Source organism: Zootoca vivipara, chromosome 10 (genome assembly GCF_963506605.1).
Source record: "Zootoca vivipara chromosome 10, rZooViv1.1, whole genome shotgun sequence".
In the NCBI taxonomy this organism is placed as follows: domain Eukaryota; kingdom Metazoa; phylum Chordata; class Lepidosauria; order Squamata; family Lacertidae; genus Zootoca; species Zootoca vivipara.
This window is the reverse complement of record NC_083285.1, coordinates 49,944,170-49,965,161: the sequence shown is the minus strand read 5'-3', so window position 1 is coordinate 49,965,161 and position 20,992 is coordinate 49,944,170. Positions and strand designations below refer to the sequence as shown.

The 20,992-nt window shown below is 43.1% G+C and overlaps 1 protein-coding gene across 4 annotated transcripts in view; it reads left to right on the top strand.

Moving 5' to 3' along the window:
* Window positions 1-20,992, top strand: part of TBXAS1 (thromboxane A synthase 1) — a 228,716-nt gene that overhangs the window by 192,728 nt on the left and 14,996 nt on the right. The window lies entirely within an intron of this gene.

The following is a 20,992-nucleotide window of genomic DNA, read 5'->3' as shown; positions in this document are numbered from 1 at the left end:
TGCATGACCTGGCTCGTGTTCTACCTACGTGGCGTTGTGGTCAGCTCATGCTGGGAATCGATTCACTGTGGTTTAGCAATGGGTTTTAGCAATGGGTTTTACAATTTCAGCAAGATATTTCTTTGTACGTGACTGCGCTGCTTTGGCCAAATGGAGTCAGGCTTATATGCCTCCTACAGAGTCCCTCTTTGTATGCTCCATTAATATATTTGTAAGTGAAGAAATATTAGAACAACTCCATAAGGCTGGAGCCTTTGTAGAATGAAAGCAGACTGATTTTGTGATTGTGCTATGGTTTTTTGTTTATAGGTATTTATGTGTGTTAATTTTGGGTGTCGTTTTGTTGTGTTAAACTTATGTTGTGCATCACTCTGGGCTGCTTTTGGAGGAAGAGCAATAAAAATAAAATAGCCTTCAGTGCTCTCTTATAGAATTGTAGAGTTGGAAGAAAACCAAGGGTCATCTTCTCCAACCCCCTGCAAAGCAGGGATATTTGGGTTGTGCAACATCTGAAACTTTCAGATCCTGGTGATGTAGGAAACACGTAACAATTTGTACAAATACTGAAAACACACTCTCTGAAAAATAAATGATCAATGGTATACACAATTTCAGATATTAGAAGCATTATTCATGCCTTCAAATATCCAATTATAAACTTCTGTGTGATTTTTTTTTTTAATGCACTACAACTGGTCAAATGCGCACACCCTGGCAAGGCTATTAATACTTGATGTGGCCTAAAGGAGTCCAAGTGACCCTGGCTTCAGGATTAAGTGGTCACAGTCCCAAATTGAGGTCAGAGGAAGGCACTTTTAGAAAAACAAGAGGAGAAGTGGGAGGGAGGTGGAAGGATAAGCCACTGGCACCACAGAGTACTAGTCTCAGCAACGTAGACAAGCAGTCAGTCGCCTGTTCAAAGGCTGGTGCCAGTGACCTTTTAATTCCTTTGTGAAATGAAAGCAGGCATTCCAGCAAGCTCTGTGCCTTGCCGCCTCAGCAAAGAGAGGCTGCTTATATTATCAGAGGATGGACCTTTTTTTTTCCCCTTTTGCTTTTACACAAACAAAATGCTCCCCATAGTTTTCTGCCTGCCTTCATTCTTCAGCCATTTCATCACCTCACTCCCATCTCGAGTGTTGGAAACAGTTTTGATTTTATCATGTATCAAGCAGCAGCACTCCCCCCCACCCCCCATTAATGCCTCTAGTTCCTGAAGCGATAAGGCAGGTACAAATAGAAACCTGAAGTGTTTTTAAAACCAAAAGGGGGGGAACCTTCCATTTTTGTGAGCTATCTTGGTTTGCAAATGCCCAGAAACTTTGCAACGGTAGGACCCCCCATGCCCAGGTCTATGACCTCTAATCCTGTGATCTTCTTGAGAGATCTGCTACTACTCCCCTACTTCCTTCCCTCCCTACAGACCCCCTCGGGTGTGGCCTGCTTGGGAGTTCCATTGCTATCAGAAGTAGCAGCTGGTGGGGCACCATTCTCTGTGGTAGCATCTAAGTTATGAAATTCTCACCCCACAGAGGTGTGTCTGGTGCCTGCGCAGAACAGCTTTTGGCAAACACTCTGGCCCTTGACACCCGAGAAGTGTGTTTTCAGGACTCACCCTGTTCCTGTGCCTGTAATTTGCTTTAGGTTTATTTTTTCCAATGTTGAATTTTAAATTGCTGTAGCCTGCCCTGGCACCTGCTGGTGAGCAACAACAGTATTAGTGATAGTAGTAATAAATAATAGTAAAATACTTGCCCGAGTGAAAGATAATCAGGATCCTATACTTACCCAGCAGTGATATAATAATTATAATATTTATACATGTAAGCTTACATACATAATACATAATACCCCGCCCATCTAGCTGGGTTTCCTTAGCCACAGCATACTGTATATTGAAACATAAAGGTAAAGGGTAAAGGGACCCCTGACCATTAGGTCCAGTCGTGACCGACCCTGGGGTTGCGCGCTCATCTCGCATTATTGGCCGAGGGAGCCGGTGTATAGCTTCCAGGTCATGTGGCCAGCATGACAAAGCCGCTTCTGGCAAACCAGAGCAGCACATGGAAACGCCGTTTACCTTCCCGCTGTCTGTAGCGGTTCCTATTTATCTACTTGCATTTTGACGTGCTTTTGAACTGCTAGGTTGGCAGGAGCTGGGACCGAGCAACGGGAGCTCACCCCGTCACAGGGATTCGAACCGCCGACCTTCTGATCAGCAAGCCCTAGGCTCAGTGGTTTAACCACAGCGCCACCTGGGTCCCTTATATTGAAACATAATAAAGCATAAAACATTAAAAACTTCCCAATACAGGACTGCCTTCAGATGTCTTCTAAAAGTTAAGTACTGTCGTTCTTTAGCTCCTTGACATCTGAAGGGAGGGTGTTCCACAGGGAGGGTGCCACTACCGAGAAGGCCCTCTGCCTGGTTCCCTGTAACTTCACTTCTCACAGTGAGGGAACCAGCAGAACACCCTCGGAGGAGGACCTCAGTGTCTGGGCTGAACAATGGGGGTGGAGACGCTCCTTCAGGTATACTGGGCCAAGGCTGTTTAGGGCTTTAAAGGTCAGCACCAACACTTTGAATTGTGCTCAGAAACATACTGGGAGCCAATGAAGATTCTTTAGGACTGGTGTTATATGGTCTTGGCAGCCACTCCCAGTCACCAGTCTACCTGATCCGCATTCTGGATTAGTTGTAGTTTCCGAGTTACTTTCAGAGGTAGCCCACGTAGAGTGCATTTTTGTCACATCCCTCCAAGGAGCTCAAGGCAGTGTACATGACTGCCCATCCCACATTTTATCCTCATTCTGTGAGGTAGGTTAGGCTGAGAAAGAGAGGGAGATACTGGCAGGCCCCAGCTCACCTTAATGCCTGAGTAGGGATTTGAACTTGGGTCTTTCTTTTCCTTGTCTAGCACACTAACCATTTTAGCACTCTAGCTCAGTGGGCTATTTTGGGTGATTTGGCTATGATTGCTTCCCTTTGCATGGTGGGAAGTGAGTCATAGCTGCCAAGTTTTCCCTTTTCTCGCGAGGAAGCCTATTCAGCATAATGGAATTTCCCTTAAAAAAAGGGATAACTTGGCAGCTATGAAGTGAGTATGTGCTCTCATTCTCACTTCCTACCATGGAAAGGGAAGCAATCATAGCCAAATCACCCAAGACATAAAAAGCACAGAAAATATACACCATCACCAACAAACCAATATTAATTGTGCAATTCCTCTACCAACCATCTTTTCTTCCAGCAAGACAGAGAAAACACCGATCATAGTATAGTAATCCCACTTCTGTGTTGATGGTAAGACTTAACAAGGCACTCCTATAAATCCCACTAAATCCAACAGAGACTATATCCAAGTGAATGTAGCCTGTATTCCCCTTTCCCTGCTAGCTCCAGACTGTGGCCAGTGGTAGTTTCAGGAATGAGGAATACAACCCTTCCCCTCCGTGACCTGAGCTGTGACAGTGTAGGCCAGGAGTCAAGAGTGTATAAAGATGAAGGAGAATTTAGGTCAGTCCTGTGGGTAGGAGTGGGAGATTGAAGGGTTGTCTCAAGACAGCTGGCATGACATGGAGGTGTAGCGGATGACTCAGTCCCATGGACAGTTTTGGAGTTAGAATCATGTACATGGGATGAGGGAGAGATCATGTCGTCCATAAATAATAAATTATTATTATTATCATTATTATTATTGCCTCAGGTAGCAGAATATATTGAGCTGGGAGACTGAGTGGTGTTGCTCCTCCAGACAATACATTCCTTTCTGCACCGACAATGGCTTTTGAGTTTTTTCATGGTTGAGGCATAATAATAATAATAATTTATTATTATTTATACCCTGCCCATCTGGCTGGGTTTCCCCAGCCACTCTGGGCAGCTTCCAACAAAATATTAAAATACAGTAGTCTGTTAAACATTAAAAGCTTCCCTAAACAGTTTCCCTAAACACAAGCAAGGTATTTGCTTTCTGCTCTCATTGGTGCTCTTTTTTTGTAATGTATATTAAAGGGGTTATTTCAAGGGAAAGCTAGGATTGAGCTAGCTCTATTTTCTGAGATATGTTGTTGTTTAGTCGTTTCCAACTCTTTGTGACCCCATGGACCATAACACGCCAGGCACTCCTGTCTTCCACTGCCTCCCGCAGTTTGGTCAGACTCACGTTGGTAGCTTCGAGAACACTGTCCAACCATCTCGTCTTCTGTCGTCCTCTTCTCCTAGTACCCTCAATCTTTCCCAACATCAGGGTCTTTTCCAAGGATTCTTCTCTTCTCATGAGGTGGCCAAAGTATTGGAGCCTCAGCTTCAGGATCTGTCCTTCCAGTGAGCACTCACGGCTGATTTCCTTCAGAATGGATAGGTTTGATCTTCTTGCAGTCCATGGGACTCTCAAGAGTCTCCTCCAGCACCATAATTCAAAAGCATCAATTCTTCGGCGATCAGCCTTCTTTATGGTCCAGCTCTCACTGGAATATAATGAGTGCTAAAAATGAACTTTATTATTATTACGGTATTAGCAGTTCTGGCCTTCATGATTGCAAAGGCATTGTTGGCAAAATGACCACCCTGCACTGGTAAAAATTCCAAATTAAAGAATCCAGTAATCTCATTTTTCCCCTTTCTACACACACACACACACACACACACACACACGGTACACACACACACGGTAAAAAAAATAATGATGGAAGGGGAGAATCAACATAGGGGTTTTGTGAGGGAGCTGTCAATAGTGGGATTTTTTATACTGGCATTGTATATCAGGTTCCAAAAGGATTTCCTATATTAACCAGGCCTAACATCATACAGCTTGATTTTTTTTAATCAAAAGAGAATTAAGAAGTAACTGGAATTCATAATATCAGTAACAATGCTCTATTAAATACTGAACGGTTTGTCTGGAAGAGAGGTGCACAGCTGTAGCTGAAAAATGAAATACTGTATAGCCAAAGGCTTGTGCTCAGGATCCAAAGCCTAAGAAAAGTCAGGAGAGGAGATACCCCAAAGTATTTGAGACTTCATAGCAAAAATAATAAATAAAAATATACACAGAGATACATGATAAAGCTGGCATTTTGGGGCAGCTGCCAGGACCACAGCAGAGCCCCACTGCTGTTGATGTTCCAGGGGTCCCCATGCTGGGGCTGCAAACCAGCCAACATTTTAATTACCAACAATACCTAGGCTGTCTGGGGCTGATAGAAATTGTAATCCAAAACATCTGCAGGCAAGGGTGTCAACTTGAATAAAATATTGAGGGGGGGAGGCTGGTGGCAGGTAAGCCCCACCCCACATAATCAGACACATACACACTATTTGAATTGCAATGCCCATCAACTTTGGGGGTTGGCCCCCTGAAATATTTTATTGGGGGGAGCGAAGGAACCTCAGCCCCTAGGAGTTGGCTCCTATATCTGTAGGTTGTCAGATTGGGAAGACTGCACTTCCTGCTGGGCTTTCTACACTGGCTGAGAAGTGAAAGGCTCTGTCTCAAATAATCTAGGTTCTGGACCACCAGGATCCATGTTTCCTTTGTGATGCCATTTGGGTAATTTTTACTTAGGGACTTGGGGCTAATTTGTGTGAAATGTGCTATGCACAGTTCCGCATGGTGAATACATTGCACCAAATGTGCACATCCACGTGGCGAGTATGTTGTTCAAATGTATCTTCTGGCAAAAGTGCATTGCTGGGGTGGCACCATCTTGGAAGCAGTGTGGGCTAAGGGCCCAGAAGTTGTATATTTTGGATAAGATTTTAATTACCAAATAAATAAATAAAAAGAAAGGATGCTGTCCAAGCATATAAACTTCCTGCTCAGATTCACTTCCTTCATTTAACTGAGCAGCATTCAGCTAAAGCATGAACCATTTTGTCTAAAACATACTGTCCCAAAATATGTTACACCCAAATTTGTCCTTGATCTCACAACGCAACACAGTTCATTTCTAGGCCCATGGAAAATCAGGTTGTCAAGTAAGAACCATGTGTTTCTGAGTTGTTTTAGGGTTAAGTTACAGCTGTTCTATTTGCTGGACATAAATTCTTCCCTTGACATCCTAAATTTGAGGTACTCCTAATTTTTTAATTATGTCTACTTTCTGTGCCATCAGTTTTCTGAGCAATAAACCACTAGATACAACTGATTACAGCTATTATTACCAGTATTATTATTATTATTATTATTATTATTATTATTATTATTTCACACAACATTTCACCTTTTCCCCCTTTCATGATTTAGCTTAGTTGAATGAAAGAAGTGCCTTTGAGCAGGAAGTTTAAATAGGCTCAGACAGTTGTCATTTTCTTTTCTTTCCTTGGTAATCAAAATTGGCTTCCTGCCAAGGGAACATAATTAAAATTATTCTTCATGGCAAGAAAAAAAAGATGTAAAGGGGAGGATTCCTGTCTCAAAGTACATAAACAGCTATAACTCATCTCTCTGCATAGATGTTTTAATGGCATGCTTTTTGTGACATTCTAAAAGTGGATAATGATTGCAACCTTGGATAACTATTTTATGGAAGTGGGTTTAATTTTTTTTTAAAAAAATAGGGTCTGTTTGTTGTTCTGGCTTGTTTTAAAATTAAACCATCATTGAAAGAATTAGGCAAATGTGTCCCATTCCCAGCTGTAGTCCCTAAATGATAGGGTTTTAAAAATTGCATATGGTTACTCATACACCATTACGTTAATCCACCAGGATGTAAAGATATTTTTAAAAGTCCTTGCCTGATAGGAAATTAATCTTCCACTCTTCTGAATGCCTACAACTCCCACTGAAAGCAAATGGAAACTATATGATGTGCTCAGTAACCTTTTCAAGATGAGGATTTCAACTGGAAAGGAGGAAGTGTTGTGGGCTTCTCTGCACAAGTGTCCTGGCTGGTTGGGGCGAAGATGAGAAAAGTTGGTAATTTCCAACTATTTTAACATGCATTTGTTTTGCATTCCAAATGAGGCAACTGTAGGGTTTCTCTTTAGGACATTTTTGCATACTAAGAACACTGGCTCAGAACAGATGTAACACTAAGCCACAGCAAACATGTGCGAGTGTGTGGAGGCAACTTCACTTCTTCCTCAGTCTTGCTGGTGCTGTGCTACCCAGGGCTAAGCCATGGTTTGACTTAGCATTACAGCCAAACCCCGGGTTTGTGGTTTGTCTCCTCCAGACAAACAGTGAACCAAGAACAAACAGGCTGTACAGATCATGGTTTGTCTGGAATGAGACAAACCATGAAGATGGGTTTGGGCATAACACTACGCCAAACCAAAGTATCAGTGGGCCAGTTTTGAATCAGATCTTCATTGTAGAGACAGTGTAGTCAATTAGAGTTACTTCAAAGTACAGATGTTTACAATGATAGCGTTGAACCTTACACATGAAAACTGCTTTAAAAAACAGATAGCCCAGGCATGTGCATATTTACTCAAGGAATAAGTCTTACTGAGCTCAGTCAGTGGGTGTACATAATGGGCTGGTTTGTATGTCACATTAAACCATGGTTTGGTGCTAACTCAGCCCAATCAAAACACTGGACTTGTACAGTATGCTTTCTCCCCCCCCCCCTCTTCTTCCATATGTCCAGGAGGGGTACTTCTAATGAGTTTACTTTCAGTTTCAAATAAACTTGGCTTAGTGTCATGTTTCAGAAAGCAAAAATGTCCAGTTCTCACAAAAGGCAAGCAAATATTGGGCCATCTCAATAGGATGGCAGGTAAGGTAAACATTCAATATATGCTACCAGCAAGTGGGTATTATTGTAAGAAAGCAGGGACAGAGTAGGAGGATTTCATACCTCTGCGAGCAAAGAATGTGGCAGGGAGAAGATTTTGTAGTGTTTCTTAATGAGATGAAGTCGTATTTTATACCATGTGAGTTTCATAGAAAGCTTATGAATAAGAAACAGTTGTCCCATTGCTTTTCAATCCCAGGAAATTATTTAGACTTAAATATCCCATTGTTCAGAGCACTTATCTTTATTTATCAGCTCTCCAAGGACGCTTGCTCTGTTCTGTAGTTTCCCGTGAAACCAACAACCAGAGACAAGCAGGAAATTCTTGCTTCTATTAAGCTAGTGGGACAGGTCTTTTTTTTTTTTTTTTTTAAAAGACTGTCATTTCAGCTGCAATTTTTGGTTTTTACTGTAGCTCCTTTATTCCCTTCTGCCCTCTTGCTTCAGTACCCTGGATAACTTGACACTAAATCCTTTGTGTGGGAATCCCGTGCCTCTAATTTGTTGACCTTATGATATTTAAACATTATTAAGAGTTGACAAAAGGGTCCGTGTGCCCTTTCATTTCCCATCAAGTAGAGGCTGCCGCATGGTATCAACAACTTGCCTTGTGCATGGTTGGTGTCCCACCCACCCCACCCCCGCCAAATATGAGTCATCTTTCAATCTGAGTACAACTCTTGATGCTGGTAAAGAATACTGGGCTCCTGTTGTTATTGTGGCAGCAGCATCTTCACTGAGCACCAGACCAGTGGTTGTGGCAACACTTTGTCCGGTTAAAAATGCATCATGGGGATTATAGTGTAGAGCTGGAGGGTGCTGGAACGATCTGGGGTGGGGGACAGTAGTAGGCTCAGGTGCAATTGGAGGGCGTTGAGTAAAAAGGAGGTTCCTGTGGAAACATGAAGAAGAGTTTTTTGAAAAACCGTTCGTACATGTTTCATCTGTTGTGTAATGATCCTTACCGCCAGGTTGTGGATCTGGCAGCCATGCTGGAGGTGAGAGGTTTTCCTGGGCATGGCCTCGGCTTCACCCAGGCCCGGGAAGTGGATTGCAGCTTGCCTGCCTATTTGGCCAATGGCCAATTGTGTAGGACATAGGTAAAAATATAGATACATAGAAGAACGGAAAATTATCACTGCATCTTTCTGTTTGTTCACTTAAAAAAGGTAGATTTCCAGGGGGACGTGGAGTATTATTATTTTTTTCCAGAAAAGGGGCCAGTAGGCCAAATAAGTTTGGGAACCTCTGGTGTAGAGCATCAGTGGCAGGGTGTGACGGATTGGCCTGGTGGGCAAAAGAACTCCAGGGTGCAGAGAGTTAAACCCCAACCTCCTGGATAAATGACGCATTCCATTCCTGAGGGGCGGGACTGCCAGGAGTTTAAAAGGAATGGGAGGCAGTTAATTCGGGGGAGAGGGTTGTGGGAGTGAGAGAGAGTGTGGGTAGGCGTAGGAGATCTTAAAGTGTTCTGAGGAGTTTAATTGAATTATATTATCTATCCATTGTTAATTGAAACTAAGAATATGATCTAAGAGCCTGTACACATGAAACCATTACGCATTTAAAAGTCATCTAGTCTAAATAAAGCTTTCTTAAATGTTAGTGGATGTGCTTAGTTATTCCAGCTGGGTATCTAAACTCACAGAAGTGGTGGCTCAATAGAGGACAAAACTTACCTCGGGAATAGAGGCAACGGTTTGTGTCCTAGAGTTACACTGAGGAGGCTTAGGAGGATAACCTGGGGTGCTACAAAGTTGCCAGAGTGGAAAGGGCAAACTTTTGCAGTGGGGAATCAAACTGAGTGAGACCCTTTACTGTAGGCAGGAGGTTATTCCGTCAAACAGCCTAGAGTTTCTCATGATACCAGGCCACGTAAGCTGGAAGACTCTCTTTACTAAGAAACCCAAGTAACAGGGGTTTATTTTAAGGCGGCAGGAGAAGTGGGGGGTGGTGGTTTCACCCCTGGTTTCCTGTGGCACATTTTTAGTAATAGAGAGGGAGGACATTTCGTTACACAGGGCATCTGCATTGCAGGCCGAAGGGTCCAGGTTCAATCCTTGGTGTCTCCAGGTAGGGCTAGGAATGTCCCATGTCTGGATTGCCACTGCCTGTAAGTGTAGACGTCGCTGAGTTAGATGGACCAATAACTCTTGACTCTATATAAGGCAACTTTCTGTGTTCCTTCCTATTCCATCCAGAAGGGTGGCAAGACTTGCTAGTAACAGCAGCTTTTAGTCTTTTGTGTAGGTGACGGTCTCCTGTCTCTTGATAATTGACAGTAGTGACAGCTCTAGGAGTTGGACAATATGACCTCAGGTGGAGTAGCGAGGCTTCCTGAATGTGTCCAGATACAGTGGTGCCTCGGTTTAAGAACAGTCCTGTTAAGAACGATTCGGTTTACGAACTCCGCAAAACCAAGTAGTGTCCCAGTTTGAGAACTTTACCTCGGTCTAAGAACGGAATCCAAACGGAAGGGCAACAGCGGCAGGAGGCCTCAATAGGGAAAGCGCGCCTTGGTTTAAGAATGGTTTCAGTTTAAGAACGGACTTTCAGAACGGATTAAGTTAGTAATCCAAGGTACCACTGTATTGCCGTTATGCTTCTCCTTGCTTTTGCCACATGCTGGAAGAAGGTATGTGAACAATCAGCATCAGGAGGGGGGGAGCAGGGCCAGTGTGCTCTGGGGGTTGGCAGTGGGACCCCTGATGCAAAGTGGGCCGAAGCAGGTGCCCAGTGGTGCCAACTTCTACCCCTGACCCTGGTGGACAGTGTTGGCTATGTGATTGTGAAACAGTGGAAAGCTTTTATACATATTGAAAAAGCAATGTTGTGATTAACTCATGTGTCTCTACAATCGTTATTGTTACAGGATAAAAACCTAAATAACATAGCTAGTTTTACTGTTGTAAGAACAACAACAAAAACTGCAGTGTTGTTGCTTTTACCTTTGTTAGTTTAAAACCCCAGATGCGATGAAATTATAGGCGAATAAACGAATTGTGCTATCTGCTCCGCTGCACAGCAACACAGCCTACTTTCTCTGGAGCAAAATCTATAGCAGCAGTACAATACATCACATCTCATGTGTTTCCTCTGGCATTGCAAGATGGCCTCCTGCACTAAGTAAGCCTTCAGTGCCACTGCTGATGAGGTCTGAAATTCCATGCCCTTTGGAAGCTGCTTCTTTTTTGGGGTGGGGGGTGGGGAGCAGGACACCACCAATCCATAGCCCCTTATGTTCCATGTAAAGGTTCATTGCAAATGACTGTCCTGCCACCTGTCCAACACTGGAGTGGTTTTTGCATTTGGCAAAATAATCTTGCAAGGCAGATTTAGGATTTCCAGTGAACAGGGGTGCCAACTAAAGGGGGTGGAAGGGGCTTTGGCCCCCTCAGTATTTGTGGGCAGGGGCCCAGCACTCCAATATTGAAGGGACCCCAAACAGATTGGCCTCCTATCTGCAAACACTCCCTCCATACTCCCTATGCCCCACTGCCGCCAGGCGAGCGCTTGTATGCCGGGGAGTAGAAGGTGATCTTTATTCTCTGTGCTCTCCAGCCCCTGCTGTTGGCAGGGCACAATGGGGATCTTTGTGGGGCATGCCTGGTTCGCACTCCCCAGATTTTGCAAGGTGTGTGCATATGATATCATGTGATGCTGGGCCCCTTAATATGGGGGGGGGGGCAAGTTGGCACCCATGCTGGTGAGCAGCTGGGCAAGGCTGCAGTAGTGTGCCTTGGTGCAAGTTTTTGCTGATGTTACAACGAGGAAATTTGCTGCATATTCTGTACTTTCACATCCTTTTAGAGATGACAATAATGGGTTGGACCCAGACTAACTTAAAATCAATGGCGCAAGCTAATCACGACTTACGTTACATTGCTTTCAGTGGTAACTCAGTTCAGCTAACTTAGTCTGGCTCCATGTTTGTGTAATTGCAACAACCCATGCACACAATTACACTTTTCTGAAGACCCTTGCATACTTGGTGTGTTCTATATTTATTTATTTATTTATTTATTTATTTATTTATTTATTTATTTATTTACTTGCTTACTTATTTACAGTATTTAAGACTTCCTCATCCCCAGGCATGAAATAATAAAAAGTGGGGGTTGAAAAAGCTAACATTGATTTGTTATTCAGGAGGCAATGGCACAATAAACAAATTGAAGTACCAAGCAGGCCCTTTTAAACTTCCAATTACACCTAACCCCCCCCCCCATCCATTCATCTCTGGGGATCTCTCTCTCTCTCTCTCTCTCTACCTCTAAGAGATCATAACAACTCATTCTGTGTCCTCCCATTATTTATTTTCTTCCCAGCGACTGCTCATCATGAAACAAGCCTCAAGGGACTACGGGTGGGGAAAAACTCTTCTTTAAGAAAGAGCCTGAAATGTGTGTGTGTGTGTTGCATGTTTGGTATGAGCAGCTGTTGCAGTAATGCTGATATACATATATATCTGGGGTGAGGAATGATAGAAAAATGACAGGGAAATGGAACAAAATGCATCATATCAAGTGCTGGCAAAAATACAAAGTGTGTGATTACTGTTCATATCATATTATATTACTAAAGGGTCCCTCCCCCCGCTCGCTCTGCTTGCCAACCTACCTCTTCCCTCTTCATGCCTTTTCCCCTTCCTGACCAGACCACCCTTTTTCTCAACCACACCTTTCTGTTGAGAGGATGATACATCTCCCTACCCCTTCCCTGATTCCACTGTCATCCAGCTACAGATTCCCTCCAAAGTAATAATATCCCTCCCACACTATTTTCCTAGTTTCTTTCTCTTTTCCCTTCATCTGCTGGAAAAAGCTTCCCTTGGTCTCAGGGGGAGAGAGAGGGAATGGGATCCCCCACCCTCTGTGTAGGCCATAGCAGTGCCTCCTTTCGAGATGGCCCAGGTGGATTCCTGCAATGGCCAGTTTCAAAGTCGGTTCGGAAACTTCAGCTGGTTCTGAAGTCAGTGGCCAGGTTGAGCACCGGGGCAAGATGGTTTGAGCATATAATACACTGGTGGGCCCAATTCCAAATCCTTAAATGGCTCAGGACCGCAATACCTCAAGGACCGCCTCTCCCCATATGAACTGACTCAGACCCTGCAACCATTATCTGAGGCTGTTCTTTGTGAGCCTCCTCCACGAGAGGCCCAGAGGGTGGCAACACAAGGGCCTTTTCTGCGGTGGCTCCCCTCTTATGGAATGCTCGTCCCAAGGAAGCTCACCAGGTGTCTTCACATATCTTTAGGTGCCAGTCAAAAACATTCCTCTTCTCCCAGGCCTTTGGCTAATTAAGCAATCTATGGCCTTTAAAACTGTGTTTTGTGTGTGTTGTTATGGTATGTATTTTTATATTTTAAGCCTCCCTGTGATCTTTGAATGAAGGGTGGCGTAGAAATTTAATAAATAATGATAGGGGGGTTTTTGGAAGGGGGGAAACAAATCACAAGCCCAAGTTCGGATCTAATGCTAAGCTTAGCTATGGTTAGCATAGCAGCAGCAGGACCAGGGGAGGAGCAAACCAGCTTCAATTTTCTAACTGCATCAACACACTTGGTCATCTGCATTAATGCATGGTTTGACTTAGCATTGCATGTGAACTGCAGGCAGCTCCATTACTGGAACTCAAGGACTGTCTCCAGGATTTGGAGAATATATTCCATGTGCTTAGTTGAGACAAGGGCAAATCAAGGGCTTGTACAGGCAGTAATTTTTTTATGGTCACTGCAAATTGCTTCCTCCTTAGTACTACCGTGGCATTAGCCATCCTCTTGCAATAATAATGTGATGACTGGACAAAGGTAACGGACAAGGGTAATAGCTGTGCTGTGGAGGAAGAAGCCAGTTTGCTCCATTAAAAAAAAAAAGGGGGGGAAATTCCCCCCAAATGAATATGTATGTTGTAGTTCAGGGGCAGGAGAGCACTCATATTTCATAGAACAGTTGATTGATTTTTTAAGGAAAAAATCTTGAGATGATGAAACATAGCTGTAGGAGTGAGAAGCTTTGTCCTTTTTCATCCAGGGATATATGAGCGCTCATCCCTCCTACTGAAATGAGAATTAGTAAATCATAAGCTAATAGTGAGAATAGTAAGAAAGAGAAAGCAAAAACCTTACGATTGCAGTGTACTTTTTGCCTTCATGCCCTCGTTCCTTTGATAGTATTCAGCAGAACCAATTGAAATCAACCAACAGGCCTCCAATTTTTTGGTCTTCCTATGGCTCCTTGAATTTAAAAGATGGCCCCTCGTTGCAGTTTCAAAGCCAATCCTTGGAACAAATCAAAATGTTAGGGTTACTTAGAGTGCACTACATTTAAGGGCACCTTCAGACATCCTTTTTAAGTACATAAGGAGAGCCCTGCTGGATGAGGCCAATGGCCCCTCTAGTCCAGCATCCTGTTCTCACAACATGGCCAACAAGATGCCCATGGAAGCTTGCAAGCAGGACCCGAACACAAGAATTCTCCCTTCCTGTGGTTTCCAGCAGCTAGCATTCAAAAGCCTCGAACAGTGGGGGGGGGGCAGAGTGTTATGCATCCTACTGCCATCCCTGCAAATGTTTTGGGATGGTGACGCAGCTTTCGTTTCCATGTCCCGTAACTTCTTGCTGAAATCCTGTAACTTTTTATATATCCCTAATGTTCCAGTTTTCTTGTTTTTTCCCCTCACTTCTGTTGCGTTATAGTACACACACAAAAGTCTCCCAGATGAAAATAATATAACAACACTGGGTAAGACTTGCAGAATACGTAATAAAGTAGAGCGGTGTGTGGTTTAAATCCACCCCCAATGCTGTTGCTGTAGTGAGGTGTTACAGAATACACCTGAAAAATACTCTAGTCTAGAGGAGCCCTAAATGTATAGGTGAATGTCTGCCTCTCCTGTCTTAGGTCTGTCTATCTCCCCCTCTACCCAGCCATCAAACTGGAACAGTAAACAGCTTTCTGTGTTATAGAGTCATAGAAATTCTCCACCAGCCCGTAAATCCACCCTAAATAAACTTTAAAATACTGTTCAACTTTCTACAGTAGAATCCCACACAAGCAGCGAGTGATTATGCTGTGTGCTCTCTAGAGAAAAACCCTTTGGGTTTTTCCCCTTTCGTGCTCACGACACTAAAAGAAATAATAAGCACCCTTCATCAGTCTGATGGGCTCTATTTATGTACCAAGTCAGGAAGGAGGGGAAAGGTTGGAGAGCTCCCCCCCCTCTGATTTAGGATTTTGACTTTTTAATTAGATTTCCTCTCTCCCAATCACCCAGCTGTCTGGGTTTGAGCCACAGATAAGTGGAGCTGGAGCTGATAGCAAGAGCAGCAGGATTTTTGGGGGGGGAGGGGGGAATGAAGTAATTATTATTAGAAGAAGAGTACAATGCATTCATATGTTTATATGCATATGTACAATTTTCTCAAATTAGGAGGGTTTCTTGTTACAGCCCATGTTGGATTAAAGGTGACTAATGCTAAACAATATTTTGACCCTCTGCTTTTCTTGTATACAGAGAGGGGAAGGGTCATGGCTCAGTGGTAGAGCATATGCTTTGCATGCAGAATGTCCCACTAGCATCTTCTGGTAGGACTGGGAAAGACCTCTGCCTATGGCTTAGCTCTGTGTAGTGCACAGCAACAGGGCAAGGGGAGGAGTGAAGTGATTTCTGATCCATGAATTCACATGCTTGCTTATTCACAAGTTGCCCATGCCATCCAAAACAAGCCATGTCTGAAACCCCGAAGAGCCACTGCCAATCACTGTAGACAGTACTGAGCTGGGTGGGCCAATGATCTGGCTCCGTATAAGGCAGCTAGCTTCCTATGTTCCTAAGGCCAAGGCACAGTCAAGGCCAGACATTCTCATGGCCTAAAGCACTTCCCAAGTCATGGTGAAGGCTAGCCAAGTTATTTTGCACGTGGTGCAGAAATCCCGCAAGCACCTCTTTCCACGCCTAGGAGTAAAGATACAGCAATAAGCCAAATTATTCACAATTTGCCACCCTTTTACCACACCCTAGATCAGCTGCCTGAGGCACTCACTTCACCTAATAGTGTTTAATTCAATTTATTTACCTATTTGAAATATTTCTAACCTGCCCTAGTTCTCAAGGTGGGGTGCATATTTCATTTAAAACAGCATGCTGAGACACACACACACACACACACACACACACACACACACACACACGTTGTTGTTGTTGTTGTTGTTACTATTATTATTATTATTATTATTTTATTTTACTGAATTTCTATACCACCCATCATCTGACGATCACAGGGCAGTTTGCAATATAGAAACACAAAAATGCATAACATAATAACAACAAACAACAAACAACAACCCCCTCACACAGTTGTTATCATTTATTAAATTTCACACAGTAAACAAAAATAAATGAATCTGTCACACTCAAATGCCACAAGAAATAACCAGACTTTAACTTGGTGCCAAAACACAGCCACAGGTGGCACCAGGTGATTCTCAGAAGAGAGTATGTTCCATAGCCACAACAGGTAACCCTGGTGTTCTGCTGGGGTGATGGGAGAGGAAGCATGAGTGACTTGTGCTTCCTGTTCCTGTGGGCTGCAGCCAGTGTTCTCTGGCTACTAGTGCAAAGGCAAGTTTTAAAGTTACACAACAGAGAAATCCAACGTAACAGCTGCGCTAGCAGAAACTTGCTGCTGAATATATTGTACTGTTGGGTGTGCAACAAGATTTCTAACAACCTGCTTATGCATTCTCTTTATGCAACAACACTCTGCTAGCACAAAATAGGTGTAACACTTACGCTACCAAGTGACTTTAACTTAGTGCTACATTGGATCCAATGCAAAAGAAAAGGGAAGATGCAGATATTCCCCGTACATCTTTCTACATTTCAGAATCTGTGGGATATATACACATCTTTTCCCTTTAGATAGAACTCAGAAGTGTGAGGAAATGCAACACAAGCCAGAACTACTACTTCCTCTGGTTCAGCTTCTGGAGAAGATGCAAAGAGATTTGTCTTTTCCTGCTCCACACACCCTACACCTGTAATCTGCCGTGAGATTTCGCAGTTCTGTTCCTTTTGCTTTCTAAATGCTATATCCAGGATCAGAGGCACCTCTGAATATGTGTTGCTGTGGAACATGAGCGAGAGCTCCGCTGCCCTCCTTCTGGGTTTCCCATGGGTTGGCCATGGTGGAAAAACAGGTTACTGGATTTTATAGGCCTTCAGTGAGAGGCAGCAAGACTCTACTTATGTTCCTAAACTGCAAGTTAGACTTTCTCCATAACTACATATGCAGGGTGTAGCCATCTGTTCATTACTTTACTAGTCTGTTCAGTATAATCATGTGATGGCTGATAAAACGGTGTTAGGATCTCACACAAGACAGCAAGCCTTAGAACTCGACCGATAAAAAGAGTTTGTTTGTTTCATGTGTATCCTGCCTGTCTCCCATCATGGAATACAAAGAGGTTATCAAAGGTCTTGAAGGGCAGAGTTTTCTCTTGGGAATCAGCCATTCCGGGAAGGTCCCTGAACCATGATGAAATTGTGAGAAAACACACACACACGGTTTCTGCCAAAATATTTTGACCCCAGAAGAAATCTATTGATGGCTGAAATCTCTCGCCTGCTTTTTCACTTTTTTTTATTTTTGCGAGCTCTGAAAAGATGCCATTGTCAGCTTTTCCTCCCCTGGTATCTGGGATTATGAAATTTTAATTATTATGTTTTCATTCTATCCAAAAGTGTTTTCTTGTGACCAGCAGGATTAAAGGCCAGAAGACAGGTTTGCTCTAGGAGGGTAAACAAAATCAGGATAATGTTTCCTGCATAGCTCTTTTTCAGGCACCTCTTTTCTTCTCCTAGGGTGGTAAAGGTTTCCATGGTTCTGATGTAGTTACAGTGTAATTAGAGCTAACCAGCTGCCTGTGAAATAACCAAGTGTGTTTATCTATGCAATCGGAAACAAAGCATTGTAACGGGTAAATCATAAACAGATGGGCATGCTGCCCTGTGGGGTTAGAAAAGGGGAGAGGATGACGTGGGAGGAGGAAACTCTTGCAGGATGGGCACAAATCATGGATCTTACGATCTCACTTGGAGTGTGATGTTTTGCACCATGGATGTCTGAAACTGTTCTGCATGGATGGTCATCCATACAGCTTAATGACAAATAACCTCCTAAACCACAATGGGCAGAATGTGGCAACAATCCTCATGAAAGGATGTGAAAGCAGATTCATACAGGAAACGGGATGTGCACAGTATATCTTCCTAGAAGGGAGAGTTTTGAAAATTTACTTGCCTTCTATCAAACCTTTTTGGAAGAAAGTTAAATTGAAGTTAAAGGCCCAATTCGGATGAACACTTAAGCAAACCTTCCCCAAATATTTTGGATGACACCTCCCACCAGCCCTTCAAGCATTGTCAATGTTCAGAGATGATGTGAGTTGTAGTCTAAATTGTTGAATGCTGATCTAAACCACAGTGAAGCCTTGGACTTAGTCTGATGTTCTTTCCCTTTCCCTCTCTTTCTCTTTGGTGCATGAGACAAGGATACAGACAGATTCTGTTTTCACTTTAGAACAAACCACAGTTTCAGGTTACATCCAACTTAGGGAACTTGGTTTGTCCTAACCAAAGCCATGGTTTCAGTTCCTGTTCATTTGAAGTAACGTCAGGTTAAACAAATCACAATTCTTCAAATTCAGATGTACTCCAAAACAGGGGTTCTTCTAAGTGGAAGCAGAAGTTTGTGCAGAAATGGTGATGGAGATGGGAAAGGCCATGGCTCAATGCACTCCATTCCCAATCATGCCAATGAATACATGCATTCAGGAGTAGCTTCTTCATCTTGCATGCCTAAAGCATGGTTCCTGAAACTATCTAGGCTGAGCTGAAGTCAGCAGTTTCAAATTCACAACCTAACTTCCAGCCTTTCATGGACTAAAGCTTAAATCATACAACCCGAGGGAATCCCGTTCTTACAAACTCAGGGTCTGAAGTCAATCTCCAATGTTTTAAGCACTTGATGTAGGCAATTCTGCTTTTCGCCTTGTGCAAGAAAGAGATAATGTGTACTTTATAGTTCCTAACGACATGAGCATGGAGAAGACTATTAATTATATTCATCTCTATCAAATGCTTCTAAGCACCTCAGACAAAAGGTGCTATACAAAAGTGAAGTGGCATTATAAAATGCTGTAAAACTATAAGTTGCCACATAAATGCTTGATACAGCATTATGAAAATGAGGTTCCCCCTTGTAAATGTAAATAATAATTATTCTCTGTGGTAGAGAGTTCTTGATTTTATTTCTGTTATTGTGATTACTTGCCTTAATTCCCAGGAAATCTAATCTGGATATATTGACATACTTGCCCAATGGAAGAGAAAAATTACTATGCTTGTTGTAGATAACTATTTACAAATACCTATGGGAGGGCCCCACAGCTCAGCCTTGGAAGGAATGCATACTTTGCATGTGTTGGGTCTTAGGCTCAATCGCTTTTCTCTGTTACAGTCCCATTTTATGATCCTTCCTATGGTGAACTAATTATGAAGTGACCTGCTACGGTGTCACAGCTCAGCAAAAAACCTTTTGAGGTTATTGTTGAAATACACATTTTCCTGTAGTCTGTAAATATAGTTGTTTGGCACTAAGAATGTGACTTGCATATGCCACGCTACATTTTCCTTCAAAAGTAACAAAAGGTTTTCAAAATTCAGCACATGCTAGTGGTGAGATACAGTTATGAAACATGACAGCTTGGTGTCAGGTTGAGAGGCACAAACTGCAGTTCCTTCAATTGCATTCGGTACTCATCAGCATTTGGTACACATGGCTGTGTGGAACAGTGAGTCCCCCGATGGCAAGGGTCTCTCTCTGCCCCACATCTCACTACTGAAGCTGATGGGGAAGCCTGGGCACATGAGAATTAATTATCACAGTACCCCAGGTCCAGAATGGAATTGGGTGTCCTGATCTTGCCATAATGACAAATGGGCAGTCAGGGCCTGGGGATGGCCCAAACCATGTCTAAATGAAGAAGACCCTTGCTGGATTAGGCCAAAGACCCACCTATCCCAGCATCCTGTTCTCACATTGGCCAACCAGGTGCTTTTGAGAAGCCTCCCAGCAGGATCTGAGTGCAACAGCACTCTCCCCTCTTGTGGTTGCCAGCAGCTGGTATTCAGAAGCATTTCCTACCTAAATCTATGGAAACAAAGCATAGCTATTGTGGCTGGCAGCCATTGACAGCCTTCTCCTCCATGAATTTTGTCTAGTCCTCTCTTATAGCCATGCATTACAAATTCTCCTGTGGAAGGTCGGTGTGGCTTAGCAGGTGGAAAGAACCACCCACTGAGGTCCCCTTCCCTCTCCTGTTGTCCCTTCAAAGCCAGACCTCCAAGCAAAGGTGTGCATTCCCACAATGTTCAGGCGTGGTGGGCATTTTCTCTTCCTTCTGCCTCCAGCATCATACACAAAGACTTACAGATGAGAAAGAAAGCACACCCACCTAAATAAATAAATAAAAACTTGAAAGGAAACCCTGTTCAAAATTCACATGACAGTCTCTGTTGTGTGTGGAGGGAGGAGGGAAATGAAAATGCACACCAGTGCTGATGCCTTTTAATATAAACATAAACTTGAGGAAATGAACATTTGATTAAACTAAACACATGGGCCTTTTATATCCACAGACCTTAATTTAAAGCGTTGTCACCTCCACGCTGCCAATGCCAGCTGGAGGAGAAATGATTTAAATTTATCGTCTGACTTCTAAGTGATTCCACAAAAGTCTGCTGAGAGGGCGACAGGGGAGGAGGTGACTGGAGTAGTGAGGTGGGTGGGTTGAATATTCCTTATTTCAATACATCTGCAGTAACTACTAGAGAATGCTCATATATGGCAGGAAAGTTCCAGGTCTCGACTTAAACTTCAATGCAAAAACGGCTGTTTGGGTGCTTTTGGGGATGTATATTTTTTAAAATAAAATAAAATGAAAATGAAAATAACAATAATAATAATATCCTTCATTAGGTTTCTGGGCTGCTTGCAGTTCTAGTTTTATTGTCGTCCTTCCCTTTCTTTCCAAGATCCTTTGCCATTCAGAATTTTCTGCCACCCAACTTTACATTTTGTACATGCCAATCAAAGGTAAAGAGAGATTTTTCTTTAAAACTGTATCTCATTGAGTATATGGAGAGAATGGAAATGACCTTTTGGTGCGAGTGTGCGCTTTTAAAG